Source organism: Aquarana catesbeiana, linkage group LG11 (genome assembly GCF_042186555.1).
Source record: "Aquarana catesbeiana isolate 2022-GZ linkage group LG11, ASM4218655v1, whole genome shotgun sequence".
Taxonomy (NCBI): domain Eukaryota; kingdom Metazoa; phylum Chordata; class Amphibia; order Anura; family Ranidae; genus Aquarana; species Aquarana catesbeiana.
Genome location: NC_133334.1, coordinates 277,467,469 through 277,487,281, shown reverse-complemented (window position 1 = coordinate 277,487,281; position 19,813 = coordinate 277,467,469). Strand labels below are relative to the sequence as shown.

The following is a 19,813-nucleotide window of genomic DNA, read 5'->3' as shown; positions in this document are numbered from 1 at the left end:
AGGTTTCTACTGTATCTGGGTACAGCGTCGCACAACCGCGCAACTGTCAGTTAAAGTAAAACAGTGCCGTATCGCAAAAAATGACCTTGTCATGAAGGGGGGGGGGGGTAAATCTTCCTGGAGGTCAACTGGTTAAATTTCACTTTTGTTTTTAAAAGAGATCACGTTTCTGTTAGTGGGAGAGGCACGTTCCTCAAATTCTCCGTCTAACAGCAACTGATAAGGCCGCTTCTGGAAAATATAGGCAAACGCTTTTTTTTTTTTTTTCTTATCATTTTAGATTATACAAGGGAGAGTTATCGTGAAAAATAAAGCAAAGAGTAAACCTCTGCTCTACCGCAATCAAATACAGAGCGAGTTGTGTGCGTGAGAATGTGTGGCAACAGACTTAAATTTGCTGCAAACACCCACCATGTTCCCACTAGTAAGGAGATAGAGATAGATAGATAGATATATATATATATATACACACACACACACACCTACACACATAGATAGATAGATATAGTGTTGTGCAGACTCACTTATATAGTGCATAACATAAATCTCAAAAGGGAGAATTATACCCCCTCCAAAGGAAAAGGAAGATATGAAGACTTACAAAAGAAGAAAAACCCTCAATAGTCTAGTCCAGTGATTGCGAACCTTGGCACTCCAGATGTTTTGGAACTACATTTCCCATGATGCTCGACTACACTGCAGAGTGCATGAGCATCATGGGAAATGTGGTTCCAAAACATCTGGAGTGCCAACGTTCTCATCACTGGACTAGAGTTGGGGGGGGGGGGGACAGTGGAATATGAAGGGAAAAGTTCCCTCTAACTTCCCTGAGGGTAGAAGGATACCAGAATCCTGCACAGGATGGGATCTAGGATATTATGGAGAAAAAGACCATCAGAGAAAGACAACGTCAGAGGATGTTCAGAGATCACAACACAGAGAATACAAAGGCTGAGCATTCACTGCTTTCTCCAGAGCACGGAGTGCAGGGAGCGCCCTACATAAAAAAAGGGAAGTTTAAGCAGGACTTCACCCAAAAGGGGAAGTTTTACATTCCTGTCTCCCTCCACCCCCCCCCCCCAAACACACACCCCACCACCACGTACGTGTGTGTATTTATATTCAGCCCCCTTTACTCTGATATCCCTAACTAAAATCTAGTGGAACCAATTGCCTTCAGAAGTCACGTAATCACTAAATAGAATCCACCTGTGTGTCATTTAATCTCACTATAAATACAGCTGTTCTGTGAAGCCCTCAGAGATTTGTTAGAGAACCTTCATTAACAAACAGCATCATGAAGGCCAAGGAACACACCAGACAGGTCGGGGATAAAGTTGTGGAGAAGTATAAAGCAGGGTTAGGTGATAAAAAAATATCCCAAGCTTTGAACATCTCATGGAGCTCTGTTCAATCCATCATCAGAAAATGGAAATAGTATGGCACAACTGCAAACCTACCAAGACATGGCCGTCCACCTAAACTGACCGGCCCGGGCAAGGAGAGCATTCATCAGAGAAGCTGGTCTCTCTGCATTCAGTTACATATGTTAGTTTCACACAGTTATACTATATGGCTCAGTGTGAAACCTGCCAGTGCCAATCAGTGCCAACCAGTGCCCCCTGCCATCTGTACTGAGGACATCAAGTCTGCAAAGACATGCTGGTAGGTTAATTGGATCCTGTCTAAATCGTCCCTAGTATGTATGAATGTGAGTTAGGGACCTTAGATTGTAAGCTCCTTGAGGGTAGGGACTGATGTGAATGTACAATGTATATGTAAAGCGCTGCGTAAATTGACAGCGTCATATAAGTACCTGAAATAAATAAATGATAAAATATAAATCAAGTGTGTGGTAGAGTGACAGGAGGAAGCAGCGGGGAGTGGAGTGGAAGAATTTATGAGATGAAGGGAAAAAAAAAAAATTAAAAATAAAGAAAAAAAATATATATATATATTAGCCGCAAAAATCGGCTGCCCCGATATCTATATATCGGCATTGGCCAGAGAAAAACCCATATCGGTCGACCTCTACACAGTATATATAAAATAAATATGTTTTTAATCACAAATTATGTGAAAGGACTTCAGTTCCTGATAAGGTTGGTGTTACTGGGAGCGGCACATTCTTTACATTTCTCGTCTAACAGCAGCTGATAAGGCAGTCCCCCCCCCACCCACCCCCCCCCCCGCCACCCGGGAAATAGAGATTAAAACCCAAATTCCACTTATTAAAAAGAAATAAAATAAAAATGAAAGCAAAGCTGAAGTTTAGGGGGAGGGGCGGGCAGGCAGGCGTGGCGGTTGTGTCCCTACATGGGAAGGAAATAAGAAAACTTACATTGGGATCGAGGCTCTCCTCGTCCAGCTCCTCCGTCTTCTCTGTCGGCGTTTTCTCGCATTGCTCTTTTTGTTTCACCTCTTTTTCAGCAGCTTTTTTCTCGGCCTTCAAACGTCTTTTCAGCTCACTGGAAAAAAGAAAAAGAATAAAAAAAAGAGATGATAGTTAACGAGCAATCTGTGCAATGCTGCCATAACAACCCATTTACTACTACAAAGTAAATTAAATCTGTAGAGATGCCATTGATCTTCCCCTCTGATTGGTTACTTAGTTATCACTTCCTGGTAGTAGCAATGCAGAAAGACTCCACCCCCTTATTCCCACAATGCAGCGCTCCATCCTGATCATCCTATTGGCAGTTCACCGACTTACACCAAAGTTTGGAAAAGGCTCGCAGGGCGCTACGGAAATCTATTTCAAGTCAACCTGTAAACTTTTCAAAAATAAAACTCCCATCTAATGGCAGCCGTACACACTTCAATAAATGATTGATTTCATTTCCGATCGGTCTCTTCCAATTGGAATAATCAATCAATAGTAAACAACTCATTCAAATGCTATGCCAGAGACGGAGGATATACGGCGGCAGGATGGCTCTCCTGGGCAAATCTCTGTATATGTACAGCGGCTCCTTTAGTAGCCACAGCAGGCGACCGCGAGCGCCAGCTGCACACCGGGGGGGGGGGGGGGGGGGGGGATGGGGGACGTGATTCGCGTAACCGGCGGGCAAAATCGCGGGCACGAGAACCAGAATGGGGATGTGTATGTAAACACAAAAATCCCAGTTCTGACAGGGGAGGAGAGACAGATCGTCTGTTCCTATTAAGCAAGAACCATGATCTGGCTCCTCCTCCAGTCAGTCCCCTCCCCCTCACAGTTAGAAACACCTCCCTAGGGAACACTTAACCCCCTTGATCGCCCCCCTAGTGTTAACCCCTTCCCTACCAGTGACATTTATACAGTAATCAGTGCACTTTTATAGCGCTGATCGTATAAATGTCACTGGTCCCAAAAAAAGTGTCCGATGTGTCCGCCGCAATGTCACAGTCCCGCTTAAAAAAAACGCTGATCGCCGCCGTTACAAGTTAAAAAAATAAATAAATGCCATAAATCCATCCCATAGTTTGTAGACGCTATAACTTTTGCGCAAAACAATATACGCTTATTGTGATTTTTTTTACCAAAAATATGTAGAAGAATATATATTGGACTAAACTGATGAAGACATTTTTTTTTTTATTAAAAAAAAAAAAAAAAAAAAGAAGGAGGGGGATATTTATTATAGCAAAAAAAATAATTTTTTTTCTTTTTCAAAATTTTTCGCTTTTATTTTTGCTTATAGCGCAAAAAATAAAAACTGCAGGAGGTGCTCAAATACCACCAAAAGAAAGCTCTATTTGTGGGGGAAAAAAAAAGGACGTACATTTTATTTGGGTACAGCGTCGCAGGACCGCGCAATTGTCAGTTAAAGCGACGCAGTGCCGAATCGCAAAAAAATGGCCTGGTCATTAAGGGGGGTAAATCCTTCCGGGGCTGAAGTGGTTAAGAGACGATTGATTGTTACTAACTGTACCTTAGCAAATCGCATCTCAGCATCTGGTCCCGTTCACAGTAGTGCGACTTCTGATGCCACATGCGACACAAAGTCACATGACCAGTTAAGACACATTAATTTCCCTTCGTTTAAGTATTACACGATCCTAGTTTATTTTTCAGTGCCACTCTGATCTCATAGTTCTGAACCAGGCGATCGTCTGCTTACTGATACTGTAAGGTTGGATTCCGATTTCCGGGGACACGTTATGGTTTCTTTCATTATCTGACTATAAATCTAATGTTGTGAAACCTGGACTATGTCCTTTTCAAATGTTTTATCTATTTATCTAGAGCTTTTGTTATCTGTATTTTATAACCATTGGCACAATAAAAACTTTTTCCAATTTAAAAAAAAAAAAAAAAAAAAAAAACCACATTCATTTCAATGGGTGCCGTCCTAAGGCTCCGTTCACACGAGTGCAACTTCTGAGGCAACATAGAAAGTCGCATGACAAGTCAGAAACACATTTAGTTCAATGATTGCCACCCTAAAGGCTCCGTTCACATTAGTGCGACTTGTCATGCGACTTTGGACACAAAGATCCCATAACAAGCCACAGCCCATTGATTTCAATGGCACCCGTTCCAATCTTAGGTGACCTAAAAGTGCAACTGCTGATGCAACTTTCTTGCAACCCGAGTGCCAGAGAGTGTAAAGTCGCATGAACGCCGCCCTCGGAGCTGCACTAGTGTGAACCGAGCCTTAAAGCGGAGTTCCACCCAAAAGTGGAACTTCCGCTATTCGGAATCCCCCCCTCCGGTGTCACATTTGGTACCTATCAGGGGGGAGCAGATACCTGTATAATCCAGGTATTTGCTCCCACTTCCGGGCATAGATAGCCGCAGTATCCACGGATATCTATACCATATCCAGCGCCTCCTCCATCCCCCCTCCCCCGCTGTCTTCTGGGAGACACACAGGTCCCAGAAGACAGCAGGGATCAGTGGGAACGAACAGCGCTTTTTTTTTAAAAATTAAAAGCAAGCACTACGAAGCTGGAGTGGAAATGGGGCGGAGCATTGACAGCCGGTGTTCTATCGAGAAATAACCCACCCCCCCATCGAAAAATGCCTCTGATGGGTATGCGCAGTAACCAACGTCACTCCAGCTGATATGGTGATCAGACGGAGCATGCGCAGATCGTAGGAGGCAGTATCCCACGATCCGCTAAGCGCCGAAGGAGAATGTAATTGTCAGATTCTTCCTCGCTATTGTGGGGCGGGTTTTGTGGGTGTCTTAACCCCGCCCCTTACACACAGCCAAAACACGCCGTTTATCACACTGAACCCGCTGTGCAATACAGGCAAACCCCGCCCCTGCAACAGCGAGGCAGAATCTGACAAGGATATTCTCCCTCCGCTGTTTGCAAAGCGTCGGATAATGCCCCCGATGATGTGCGCACACGCGCTGACGTCACACCAGCTGCTCAACGTTTGTTATCGCGCATGCGCAGACCAATCGGAGGCATTTTTCGAAGGAGGGCATTTCTCGATAGAGCACCGGGGAAGTAAGGAATAAGGAAGCAGGCTTTCTTTTTATATCCTCCGCGCCCCCCCACCCTCCCAGGACATACACACACATATATATATATAGGTGTGGCTCCTGGGGGCGGGGCTCAAACTGCATCCATCTTTGATGCAGGTCAGAAAACGAATGACAGATTCTGGCCCAACACAGCTGTCTTCTGCTAAGGGGGTCCATTAGGCGTCAACCTTTTAGGAAAACAAATATGGAGCCCATTGATTGGAACCCGCCGGGGGCTGAAACAGGAGATTCATGAAAAGAAAAAAAGAAGTTGGTGGGGCACAGAATACGGAGAAGCGCACCAACCTTTTTTTCCCATGAAGTGCCTGGCCAGTGCAGAGCGGAGAGGAGGAAGCGGGAAGGTGCTTGCCCAGGAGATTGTCCTGAAGTGCCCGCTGGGCCCAGACCGGGCACCTAGCCAGCCTGAGGAGCGCTCGAGACATCATAGGAAAAAAAACAGAAAACTCCCAAACCCGCAAACTGGCTTTACCACCTAGCAAGGAGACAACAAGGGAGAATTAGGAGTGGCAGCAAGATAAACATCTACTTTACGTCAAGAGGAATTTCTTTCCTTAAAGGGTCAGTTCACTTTTAACCAAAGCAATGGTCTGTGCAGGTAAGAGGCTCCTGTAAATATAATCTGTGCAGCTCTGAATAAAGGTGAATAATGCCCTTGTTATATATAGGCGTATACCTCCCCAGTGTATACCTCCCCAGTGTATACCTCCCCAGTGTATACCTCCCCAGTGTATACCTCCCCAGTGTCTGATGAAAATACTCCCAGGACGTTGCTAGGATGTTGCTAGGTGAGGACCAGCAAATACTGTTCATCTCCACCATCACAGGAGTGAGGATTAGGTAAGTATATTAGGGGTGCACCGAATAGTAATTTTGGTACCGAAAAAGAAGGATGCACTAGGCCGAAAACCGAAACCGTTACTGAAAATGAAAGTTTAAAAAAAAAAAATTTATATTTTTATATATAAAATTGTATTATATACAACTTTTTAATTAATATCAGATACATCATACATTAATATGAATTTATTGTTGGCCAATATTGGCACCTTTAGTGCAAGAAAGGTCAAGAAAAATGCAGTCTACAGCCTCTAACCACCTCTTGTATCATGTCCCCAGCCTCTAACCACCTCTTGTATCATGTCCCCAGCCTCTAACCACCTCTTGTATCATGTCCCCAGCCTCTAACCACCTCTTGTATCATGTCCCCAGCCTCTAACCACCTCTTGTATCATGTCCCCAGCCTCTAACCACCTCTTGTATCATGTCCCCAGCCTCTAACCACCTCTTGTATCATGTCCCCAGCCTCTAACCACCTCTTGTATCATGTCCCCAGCCTCTAACCACCTCATGTATCATGTCCCCAGCCTCTAACCACCTCTTGTATCATGTCCCCAGCCTCTAACCATCTCTTGTATCATGTCCCCAGCTTCTAACCATCTCTTGTATCATGTCCCCAGCCTCTAACCACCTCTTGTATCATGTCCCCAGCCTCTAACCACCTCTTGTATCATGTCCCCAGCCTCTAACCACCTCTTGTATCATGTCCCCAGCCTCTAACCATCTCTTGTATCATGTCCCCAGCTTCTAACCATCTCTTGTATCATGTCCCCAGCCTCTAACCATCTCTTGTATCATGTCCCCAGCTTCTAACCATCTCTTGAATCATGTCCCCAGCTTCTAACCATCTCTTGAATCATGTCCCCAGCTTCTAACCATCTCTTGAATCATGTCTGCAATCTCTTAAATTTAAACACACTGCTAAAAGTATTAGCAAAATTTCCATTCAGTGCACGTCTAGCATATATGATACAGGAGATCAATGCAGCCTGCCAGTGCCCATCACATGCAGCCTGCCAGTGCCCATCACATGCAGCCTGCCAGTGCCCGCATCAGCAGCGACCTTCATGTGTCACGGAGCTGGATTTGAATTGCCCGGACCGCAGTAACAATGTCTTGTGATTGGATCAGTGTGCCATCTATCACAGGAAGCGGAACATTGTTACTGCGGCCCGGACAATTCAGTTCCGTGAAACACGGAGATCGCAGCGAGGGGAGGAGGAGAGGACTGGGCGCGCCAGGATGACACTCCAGCAATGGGTGGCACCCGGGGTGGACCACGTCCCCTTTCGGTATCGGCTGTTTTTTTTAATTCAGCCGAATGAAAAAACACCGTTTTCAGACGGTCATTTTCGCCGGCCGAAATTTCGGTGCACTTCTAAAGTATATCTCCCATCATCTCCCCCCCCCCCCGAAGCAAGATAAAAGCAATTAACCCGATCAGTGCCAGTACAGCCCAACTGCAGCCTCCACTGCCCTGCGCTCAGCTTTAAAGTGGTTGTAAACCTCAGACATGAAATAAGAACAAAGAATATCCCTCTATAGCACATATGTCAAACACAAGGCCTGTGGGCTGAAGGCGGCCCTCCAGGCCATTTCTCATGTGGCCCTCACGCATCTCCTGCAGGAAAAACGGCTCCCCTGCAGTCTTAGTGTGAAAACCCGAGTTCTTTGACACTGGGGGCGCTGCGCTGGCAGGACGTCAAAAAAAAAAGTCCTGCAAGCAGCATCTTTGGGGCGCTCCTAAAGCACCCCCGCCTATTGAAATTGAATGGGCAGCGCCACCAAAGCGCCTCAAGCAGCGGTGCTTCGCGGGCGCTTTTAACACTTTCCTTGGCTGCTAGTGTGGGGGGGATTAAAAGCACCTCTAAAACGACGGTAGAGCGCCGCTAAAATTAGCGGCACTTTACCGCTAATGCGGCCGTGCCTGTGAAAGGGCTCTTAGGCTGCTTTCACACTGGGGCGGGGCTCCGTTAGCGGTAAAGCACCGCTAGTTTTAGCGACGATTTTCGTCCTCTAGCGGAGGGGCTTTTAACCCCCAAGAAGGGGTTAAAAGCACCCATGTCGCTTCGGAATAGGGCTGCAACTAACGATTATTTTCATAATCGATTAGTTGGACGATTATGGTTTCGATTAATCGATTATTCGGTTAATAACCGTAAAAAAAAGTGTGGTGTATAATTTAGTTAATGTGTAAGTTTTTTTAAAAAAGGTAATTTATTCTTAAATATCTCTATGCAGTGATAAATATAAATAACCAACTATATGGTTAGGGAGCAAAATATCGAATCCACTCTGAGCATAACAGACAGAAGAGATATACTGTATATACTATTAGAGGAGATATACTGTATATACTATTAAAGGGTGAATCTGGTAAATGTCATCACTTAGTGATCAAATTTTTTTATTAAAAACAAAAACAATGTCTTCCTTCAAAAAAAATGTCATTTTAAGAACGTTCGTTCTTTCATTCAGTGAATGTACAAAGATTTTTCGTCTGAATATTCTCATCTGAAAATTGATCGGTGTGACCAGCATAAGGCTCAGTGCACACCTGTGCAGTTTGCTTTTCATCTGTTTCTGCAGTGCTTTTTGCTGTGCGTTTTGATTTTTGTGCAAGTGATTTTGCTGTGATTTGCGTTTTTGTATTTGTTTGGCCAATTTGTTGTTGGGCAGATTAAAAAAAACACAAATTGCTGCAAAAATGACATGCTTTTCTGCAGCTTCTCTATTGAAGTATATTGAACCAAAAAAGCACCGTTTGGCGTGAACGTGTCCCATAGGAAACCACGTGAATGAACTGTAGTGCGTTCTGCAAAAAGCACCAAAAAACACATAGATGTGAACCAGGTCTAAGACGTTTAGTAACATAATGGGGTGAAAAAAAACTAAAATTAGCCCTTTATAGTACAAAAAAAGCAGATAATCACTACTGTAAGGGGTTAATTTTTTTTTTTAGTGTAGAACTGTGAAAGTAATATTTACAGTAGCGATTATTTGCTCTTTTTGTACTATAAAGGGCTCATCTTAAGTTTTTTTTTTTTTTAACCCCATTATGTTACTGGCCGATTAATCGATTATGAAAATAGTAATCGATTAATTTCATAATCGATTAGTTGCCGATTAATCGATTAGTTGTTTCAGCCCTACTTCGGAAGCGCTGCCCATTCATTCTGGTGTAGGAGAGCCCTCTATACACAACTCCTACAGCGATCCAAAGACGCTGCTTGTAGGACTTTTTCCCGTCCCGCAGGCGCACCACCCCCGGGGGGGGGGGGGGTGAAATCGCTCGGGTCCTCGCACTGGGGAGGCGGGAGAGGCGCTTTTCAGGCCCTATTTTTAGCGCCAAAATGCCTGAAAACTGCCTCAGTGTGAAAAGGGATCATATAGAAGACACACAAAGCTAACAAATCGGAAGTGAAAGTAAAGCGGTCACCGGACTGTCAGATGATGGGGAAGGGAGAGGGGGGGGGGGGGAGGGGTTACAAAATCCTCAGATGACTCAACCCGAGACTTTCAACTGCTACTAAATGCAACACTTTTTTTTTCTCTCCCATGTTGAACAGGGAGGGTCCGGCTCCTTCCAGACTCTTCTTTACAGACCTAAAAAGTCACAGCGACTTTGAAGCGGTTTCTGCACTACTTTGATGCGTTCTTAAAAGCGAAGCTCCAGGGCGTTTACATGCGTTTTGCTTCAGGTGACAAAACGCTCAGATGCCGTTGAAATGAATGGGGGGGGGGGTTTGCTTGTTGGCCGCTTTTCAGACCTTTTTTTTCCGGGCGTTTTAGGAGCTGAAAACGCTCAGGTGGAGGGAGGGAGAGGGAGAGGGAGAGATCTGTCAATGTAAACAGACAGATCCCCGTCCTGTTCTGGGAGAGGAGAGACTCACACTGATCAGGAACAGCGATCTCTCTCCTCCTCCTCCACAGTTAGAAACACCTCCCCAGGGAACACACTTAACCCCTTGATCGCCCCTCTAGTGTTAACCCCCTTCCTTGCCAGTGACATTTATACAGTGATCGGTGGCTATTTTTAGCTCTGATCGCTCTATAAATGTCACCGGTCCCAAAAAAAAAAAAAAAAGTGTCAAAAGTGTCCGGTCTGTTCCATCGCAATGACGCAGTCCCGCTAAAAATCACAGATCTCCGCCATTACTAGGAAAAAAAATAAATATGCCATAAATCTATCCCATAGTTTGTAGACGTGATAACTTTTGCGCAAACCAATCAATATACGCTTATTGCGATTTTTTTTTTTTTTTTTTATACCTATATACCTTTTTTATATGTAGAATATATATCGGCCTAAACTGATGAAGAAATTTGTTTTTTTTTTTTGGGGGGGTTTTTTTTTTTAAGTTTTTTGGGATATTATAGCAAAATAAATAAAAAATATATATATATATATATATATATATATATATATATATATATTTTTTTTTTTTTTTTTATTTTGCTATAATATCCCAAAAAACTTAAAAAAAAAACCCCCCAAAAAAAAAAAAACAAATTTCTTCATCAGTTTAGGCCGATATATATTCTACATATAAAAAAGGTATATAGGTATAAAAAAAAAAAAAAAAAAAATCGCAATAAGCGTATATTGATTGGTTTGCGCAAAAGTTATCACGTCTACAAACTATGGGATAGATTTATGGCATATTTATTTTTTTTCCTAGTAATGGCGGAGATCTGTGATTTTTAGCGGGATTTTGGTGGCATTTGAGATATATATATATCTCAAATGCCACCAAAAGAAAGCTCTATGTGTGGGGGGGGGGGGGGGGGGACGTTAACTTTATTTGGGCACGTCCGCACAATTGTCAGTTGAAGTGCCATATCGCATAAAATGGCCTGGTCATTAAGGTGGGGTAAATCCTTTCTGGGGCTGAACTGGATAAAGAGAGGGTTATAACCCCCCTACCCTCTTTTTTTTTTCTATGTCCCCAGTGTGGAGATTTCCCTTCACTTCCTGTCCCATAACCAAAACAGGAATTGATAAGAAATCCCTCTAAAGTGGAGGGGGGCCTCAGAACTAATGTCCCCATTGGAAGATTTTCCCTCATTTCCTGTTCTGGGGACAACTCAAAATTTCGGATTTTTTTTTTTTTACTTTCACTTTTGATAGCAGTAAACAGAACACAATGAGAGGATGAATCTCCCTAATGTGGGACACAGACAGCAATAAAAACCTGACAGGGGGTCTAATCCCTCTCCAAAACTACACATAAAAAGTATTTTAGTTCTCTCCGATCCCCGGTGAGGATTTCATGTTCTGGACTCATCCAGAGTCCATTCTATCCCATTCCAGCTCCCTCCAGACTCACAGGCTGCAGTTACATCAGCCGGTCCCCCGCACTGCTGGGAGTTGTAGTTCCCGGTCAGCCCGCGGCCCATTCACCCAGACCGGCTGACACTCCTCAGGAGACTACAACTCCCACAATGCCTCACTCCCCCAGTCCCCCTCAATGGAAGCGGCTACAGCCCACATGTCCGGGCACACAGCCCGCTCCTTCCCCTCCTCACTGGCCCCGTATGCTCTCCGCTCTCCGGGAAGGAGCCGCAGCTCGGAGGTCCGCTTACTTTTTGCTGAGTTTGGTATCGCCGTCCGCAGGAGCCGCAGCCTGGACGTCCGCCATGATCCACCGTGCAGGAGGGAGAGAGAGGAAGAGAATGATAGAAGGCACTTCCGGCTGTCAGGAGGAACTCTCTAATATCGACTTCCGCCCACCCACTTTTTTTTTTCTGTCTGGGGCGGGGCTGCGTGACGTAGAAGCCCAGGATTGGCTCTTTGTAGTTGAGGCTGCAATAAAGTTTAGTTGCTATGGTTACAGTGGAGTCTACACAGGATGATACCATATTTACATTTTATGTCACTATGATTTCATCATCCTGTTATTTACAACCAGTCCACATTCCTGAAAGAACAGAGAAATAGAGACGGAGAGTAGGGATGAGCTTCGAGTCGAACATCGGCTGTTCGCCAGTTCTCCGACAACGAACAATTTGGGGTGTTGGGTAGGTGGGGGCGGCAAATTCGAAAGCCGCAGAACACCCTTTAAAAGTCTATGGGAGAAATCAAAAGTGCTAATTTAAAGGCTTATATGCAAGTTATTGTCATAAAAAGGTGACCCGGGGTCCTGCCCCAGGGGACATGGATCAATGCAAAAAAAAGTTTAAAAACGGCCGTTTTTTCAGGAGCAGTGATTTTAATAATGCTTAAAGTGAAACAATAAAAGTGTAATATCCCTTTAAAATTTCGTACCTGGGGGGGGGGGGTGTCTATAGTATGCCTGTAAAGGGCGCATGTTTCCCGTGTTTAGAACAGTCTGACAGCAAAATGACATTTCAAAGGAAAAAAAGTCATTTAAAACTACTCGCGGCTATATGAATTGTCGGTCCGACCATACACATGAAAGTTCATTGGTAAAAACGGCATGGGAATTCCCCACAGGGGAACCCCGAACCAGAATTAAAAAAAAAAATGGTGTGGGGGTCCCCCTAAATTCCATATCAGGTCCTTCAGGTCTGGTATGGATATTAAGGGGAACCCCGCACCAAAAAAAAAGGCGTGGGGGTCCCCCTCAAAATCCATACCAGACCTGAAGGGGAACCCCGCGCCAAAATTTTTTAAAAATTGGGTGGGGTCCCCCTAAAAATCCATACCAGACCCTTATCCGAGCACGCAACCTGGCAGGCCACAGGAAAAGAGGGGGGGGACAAGAGAGTGCCCCCCGAACCGTACCAGGCCACATGCCCTCAACATTGGGAGGGTGCTTTGGGGGGTCCCCCCAAAGCACCTTGTCCCCATGTTGATGAGGACAAGGGCCTCATCCCCACAACCCTTGCCCGGTGGTTGTGGGGGGTCTGTGGGCGGGGGGGCTTATCGGAATCTGGAAGCCCCCTTTAACAAGGGGACCCCCAGATCCCGCCCCCCCACATGTGAAATGGTAGGGGGGTATAAAAGTACCCCTACCATTTCACAAAAAATGTTAAAAATGACAAGAGACAGTTTTTGCTTCTTCTTTCTTCTATCTTCTATCTTCCTTCGGTTTCTTCCTCCATCTTCTTCTTCCTCCGATCCTCTGCTTCTTGCTCCGGTGTTCTCGTCCGGCATCTTCCTCCGCGGCGTCTTCTTCCCTTCTTCGTGCTCGGGCAGCTCCGCATCCATGATGGGAGGCTCCCGCTGTGTGACGCTTCTCGTCTTCTGAGGGTTCTTAAATAACGGAGGGCGGGGCCACCCGGTGACCCCGCCCCCCTCTGATGCACGGGGACTTCCCTGAGGCTTTCCCCGTGACGTCAGAGGGGGCGGAATCACACGGTGACCCCGCCCCCTCTGACGTCACGGCAATGCCCCTGTTGAAGACCCTCTTGGTCGAAACGTGTCGGGCGATCTCCCCTTCCTTACGCTGCTTAGATTTTATTTTAATTGTGATCACTTTTATCCATTTTCTGTATGGTATTTTTAGAAATAAAAATCCCTGGTTTACCTGCACTATGCAGAAGCTTTTTATTTTTTATTTGCATATTATCCCGATGCAAGAAACTGCCTTCCAGTAGCCCTACTTCCATCACGGGGTCTGGATCAAATCTGTCCCCGGCTTCTCCTTGGAACACATCCTTGAGGTCTATTGGCTGATATCCAGTTGGCGGCCCTTCCTGATGTTTCTTCACCCCACCAGAGAAGTCGAGAAGTGAGACAGAGGTTCCACCGTTCCGGATATCGTTTTCCAGCCTAGGTTTGGCTCCATGCACCATTGACTCCATGTCATATGACAGTGGAGTCCACGTCATCTGGTAAGAGTACCCATCTTATCTTACTTCCTGATGTTTTCATTCTGATGCCCCATATCGAGATGTTGGTTTACAGCTACGGAAGTTCTGTACCCCGTTGTTGACTCACAGTCACAGATCCACTTCGTGCACCATTGACTTTAATTTCCAGTCTCACATCATTTCTATTGGTTCATACCAGTTCCTCTTATTAATTTGAGTTTGGAATCATCCATTTACCATATGTGGACACTTTATACTGTGTTTGTTCATTTCACTTCACTTATGGTTTTTGCACATATGCTTTACTGTTCAGTACAGCATCTCTTACTTAATTGTTTCACTACATCCTAACTTCCCAATATTTCTTAGCGCTGCATTTTTTCCTAGTTACCAGTTATTGTTTGTCACAATGTATGCAGCTGCTGGCTCACATATATTTTATTTTTGCTATTAGAGCGCAGTGTTTTCATATTCTCCAGTAATATGCGATACTATGTGAAATAGTGATGAAGTGCACTAATTCAACAAGCTAAGCAGCTAAAATAGACAAAAATGCATGAATGCCTATCCTTAATTAAAAAACAAAACAAAAAAACAAATAAAATACAAAACAAAAATTGCAGTAATATGCGATAATATGCGATACTATGTGAAAGAGTGATAAAGTGCCACACGCATCAGGTCCCCCGCCGTGCAGCGCGCGCGCCCCCTGGCGGCTCTTAAAGGGGTGACGTACCTCTAGGTGATTTTTTGCGCAGCCGTGCCACTTTGCCGACGTACATTGGCATGAGCCGGTCGGCACAGTGGTTAAACAAAGACCACAAACAGGTCTCGTGGCGCTTTGGTATACAAATCCTTAATGGCAGTTCACGTTCCACTCTCCTCTCCTGCATCGAAATCCACAGCTGGTCCGACAAGGCTTTAATATATGGATCCTTTATGGAAAATCACATTCCACTCCACTCTCCTCTCCTAAAAGCGCCACCAGATCTGTTGTGGTCTTTGTTTAACGTGAGCTGCTAGCATATGAACCAGGAAAAATAAAACATTCCAAATTGGGCTCCACCAATCGCACACCTCCCAACTTTTTGGGAGTGCTCAGGACCTCAGACTGGGCCGAAGGTTTACCTTCCAAGACAATGTCCCTAAGCACACAGCTAAAATAATGAAGGAGTGGCTTCACAACAACTCCGTGACTGTTCTTGAATGGCCCAGCCAGAGCCCTGACTTAAACCCAATTGAGCATCTCTGGAGAGACCTAAAAATGGCCGTCCACCAACGTTTACCATCCAACCTGACAGAACTGGAGAGGATCTGCAAGGAGGAATGGCAGAGGATCCCCAAATCCAGGTGTGAAAAACTTGTTGCATCTTTCCCAAAAAGACTCATCAAAAGGGGCTTCTACTAAATACTGAGCAAAGGGTCTGAATACTTAGGATCATGTGATATTTCAGTTTTTCTTTTTTAATAAATCTACAAAAATGTCAACAATTCTGTGTTTTTCTGTCAATATGGGGGGCTGTGTGTACAATATGAGGTGCTGTGTGTACAATATGAGGTGCTGTGTGTACAATATGGGGTGCTGTGTGTACAATATGGGGTGATGTGTGTACAATATGGGGTGCTGTGTGTACAATATGGGGGGCTGTGTGTACAATATGGGGGGCTGTGTGTACAATATGAGGTGCTGTGTGTACAATATGGGGTGCTGTGTGTACAATATGGGGTGCTGTGTGTACAATATGGGGTGCTGTGTGTACAATATGGGGGGCTGTGTGTACAATATGGGGAGCTGTGTGTACAATATGGGGGGCTGTGTGTACAATATGGGGGGCTGTGTGTACAATATGGGGAGCTGTGTGTACAATATGGGGTGCTGTGTGTACAATATGGGGTGCTGTGTGTACAATATGGGGTGCTGTGTGTACAATATGGGGAGCTGTGTGTACAATATGGGGAGCTGTGTGTACAATATGGGTGCTGTGTGTACAATATGGGGTGCTGTGTGTACAATATGAGGTGCTGTGTGTACAATATGAGGTGCTGTGTGTACAATATGGGGGGCTGTGTGTACAATATGGGGTGCTGTGTGTACAATATGGGGTGCTGTGTGTACAATATGGGGTGCTGTGTGTACAATATGGGGTGCTGTGTGTACAATATGGGGGGCTGTGTGTACAATATGGGGAGCTGTGTGTACAATATGGGGGGCTGTGTGTACAATATGGGGTGCTGTGTGTACAATATGGGGGGCTGTGTGTACAATATGGGGAGCTGTGTGTACAATATGGGGGGCTGTGTGTACAATATGAGGTGCTGTGTGTACAATATGAGGTGCTGTGTGTACAATATGGGGGGCTGTGTGTACAATATGGGGTGCTGTGTGTACAATATGGGGTGCTGTGTGTACAATATGGGGTGCTGTGTGTACAATATGGGGTGCTGTGTGTACAATATGGGGTGCTGTGTGTACAATATGGGGGGCTGTGTGTACAATATGGGGAGCTGTGTGTACAATATGGGGGGCTGTGTGTACAATATGGGGGGCTGTGTGTACAATATGGGGAGCTGTGTGTACAATATGGGGTGCTGTGTGTACAATATGGGGTGCTGTGTGTACAATATGGGGTGCTGTGTGTACAATATGGGGAGCTGTGTGTACAATATGGGGAGCTGTGTGTACAATATGGGGTGCTGTGTGTACAATATGGGGTGCTGTGTGTACAATATGAGGTGCTGTGTGTACAATATGAGGTGCTGTGTGTACAATATGGGGGGCTGTGTGTACAATATGGGGTGCTGTGTGTACAATATGGGGTGCTGTGTGTACAATATGGGGGGCTGTGTGTACAATATGGGGGGCTGTGTGTACAATATGGGGAGCTGTGTGTACAATATGGGGCGCTGTGTGTACAATATGGGGGGCTGTGTGTACAATATGGGGGGGCTGTGTGTACAATATGGGGAGCTGTGTGTACAATATGGGGAGCTGTGTGTACAATATGGGGTGCTGTGTGTACAATATGGGGAGCTGTGTGTACAATATGGGGGGCTGTGTGTACAATATGGGGGGCTGTGTGTACAATATGAGGAGCTGTGTGTACAATATGGGGTGCTGTGTGTACAATATGGGGCGCTGTGTGTACAATATGGGGCGCTGTGTGTACAATATGGGGAGCTGTGTGTACAATATGGGGTGTACAATATGGGGGTGCTGTGTGTACAATATGGGGGTGCTGTGTGTATAATATGGGGTGCTGTGTGTACAATATGGGGGGCTGTGTGTACAATATGGGGTGCGGTGTAATATGGAGGGCTGTGTATACATTAATGAGGAAAAAAAAATGAACTTAAATGATTTTAGCAAATGGCTTCAATATAACAAAGAGTGAAAAATTTAAGGGGGTCTGAATACTTTCTGTCCCCACTGTACAAATAAAAAAAAAAGGAAGCCATGTGATGCGTTGAATCGCACACCACACTGCCCCCTACCGCAGCCAAAATGAAGCTCTGGCAGCTCTGTGCTCCCGTGTGAAGTCACCCTAAATTCTGGACTTTGAATGGATGTAGAAAGGGTTATGGATGCAGCATCCGTACGGGGTGCAGGGGGGGGGCGTCCCCCTAATCCATGCACCCGGCCCCTAATCTACATGCAGGGCGGCGGACTCATGGATTCCAATGGGTTTTGTTTTTTTGTTTTTTTTTTCTTCTTTAGAAGCACATGATTACAGCCTGAGTCTCTAATTGGCTTCAAAAAAGGGTGGGCCCGGGGCGGCCGCCCCCCCCCCCACCTCAAAAAAAATATATACCACCAGCCGCAGACAAACAGGTGCAACTCATGTAGGAGGATTTGCTTTCTTCCTAATGTATTAGATTGTATTGTAATTGTACTATTTGCGCTTATGTTGTAAGGTGCCGCACAAACTGTTGGCGCTATATAAATCCTGTAAATTAATCTCTGTGTATCGCTGTAACCGTGTAAAAATATTCATACCTGGAATTCTTCTATAACGTCTGCTGTTTCACAAAATTAGTATAGAATCTGTACCCTTTGCATCTATTTGAACTATATATGTGAGTTTCATATACATACGTGTGTGCATGTGTGTCCTAATTAAAAAAATAAATAAATAAAATGTAAAAAAAAAATTTAAAAAATTGTTGATACACCTTCTGTCCACATGGTGGTGTAAGAGTACAGACTATCTTAGTGTCCATGTTCTACTACACTTGGGCTTCATGCACTCTGGGGCTTTTGTAAACACTTTTCTCCTCTCTTCATTGGCCAGAATATATTATATATTATATTAAAATATATATATATATATATATATATATATATATATATATATATATATATAATTTTTTTTTCTGCCTCTAAACTCCTGCAATTGTCTATATGTGCGCACATAGGCTAACATGGAGGGGCATTTACGGGCAAGTGTGGATGAGGCCTCAAAAGGAAGAAACAATTCCTGGAATTCACAATGTTGTACACACTAGCCATTTGACCTTCAGAAAATTTACCCCCCCCATTTTTTTTTTTTTTTTTGTGATACGGCACTGCGTTACTTTAACTGACAATCGTGCGACGTTGTACCCAAAATAACATTTTCGTCCTGTTTTTCCGACAAATAGAGATTTCTTTTGGTGGTATATGATCACCTCTTTTTTTTTTGCGCTTTAACCACGTAAGGACCAGAAGGATTTTCCCCCCTTAATGACCAGGCCATTTTTTTGCAAAACGGCACTGCGTCACTTTAACTGACAATTTAAAGCGCGGTCGTTGCGACGTTGTACCCAAAAAAAAATTGACGTCCTTTTTTTTTGCCACAAATAGAGATTTCTTTTGGTGGTATTTGATCACCTCTGCGTTTTTTATTTTTTTGCGCTATAAACAAAAAAAGAGCATCAATTTAAAAAAAAAAAAATTAAAATACAATATTTTTTACTTTTTGCTATAATAAATATCCCAAAAAAATAAAAATAAAAATAAAAAATTTCTCCCTCAGTTTAAGCCGATATGTATTCTTCTACATATTTTTGGTAAAAAAAAAAAATATATTGATTGGTTTGCGCTATAAAAGTTATAGCATCTACAAAATAGGGGATATATTTATGGCAATTTTATTATAATTTTTTTTTTTTATTTATTTATTCATCAGTTTAGGCCGATATGTATTCTTTTACGTATTTTTGATAAAAAAAAAAAAGAAAAAATCGCAATAAGCGTATATTGATTGGTTTGCGCTAAAGTTATAGCATACCTTTCAACTTTTTGAGATGTGAATGAGGGACACCTATCAGCAAAAGTATGCAGGCATAGGACACACCCCTGGCCACGCCCCCTTAAAGGAGAATTGTAAAAAAAAAACAAGATTGGTTAAACCCACAAGTGCTTTTTTTTACCACTTCTATTCATTTATATTGGCTTTTGGAAATTACAAATGCAGCAATTTAGAAATCAGGTCAAAAGGTTTAGTGCTGGGAAACACTTTTTGATAGATAAAAAGTGCATTTTATATACAATTATATAGATCAGACCAAAATGAGGGACACATGAGGAGGAATGCAGGACAGAGGGACATTGCTCCAAATCAGGGACAGTCCCTCGAAATCAGGAACAGTTGGGAGCTATGAAATATATTCCTCAACAGCCACAAAAGATATAAAGCCACTTCATGTGTTCCAAATGCCTTTGCAAAATCAGATTT

The 19,813-nt window shown here is 44.0% G+C and overlaps 1 protein-coding gene across 2 annotated transcripts in view; it reads right to left on the bottom strand.

Moving 5' to 3' along the window:
- Positions 1 to 19,813, bottom strand: part of KARS1 (lysyl-tRNA synthetase 1) — a 54,225-nt gene that overhangs the window by 20,434 nt on the left and 13,978 nt on the right. The window lies entirely within an intron of this gene.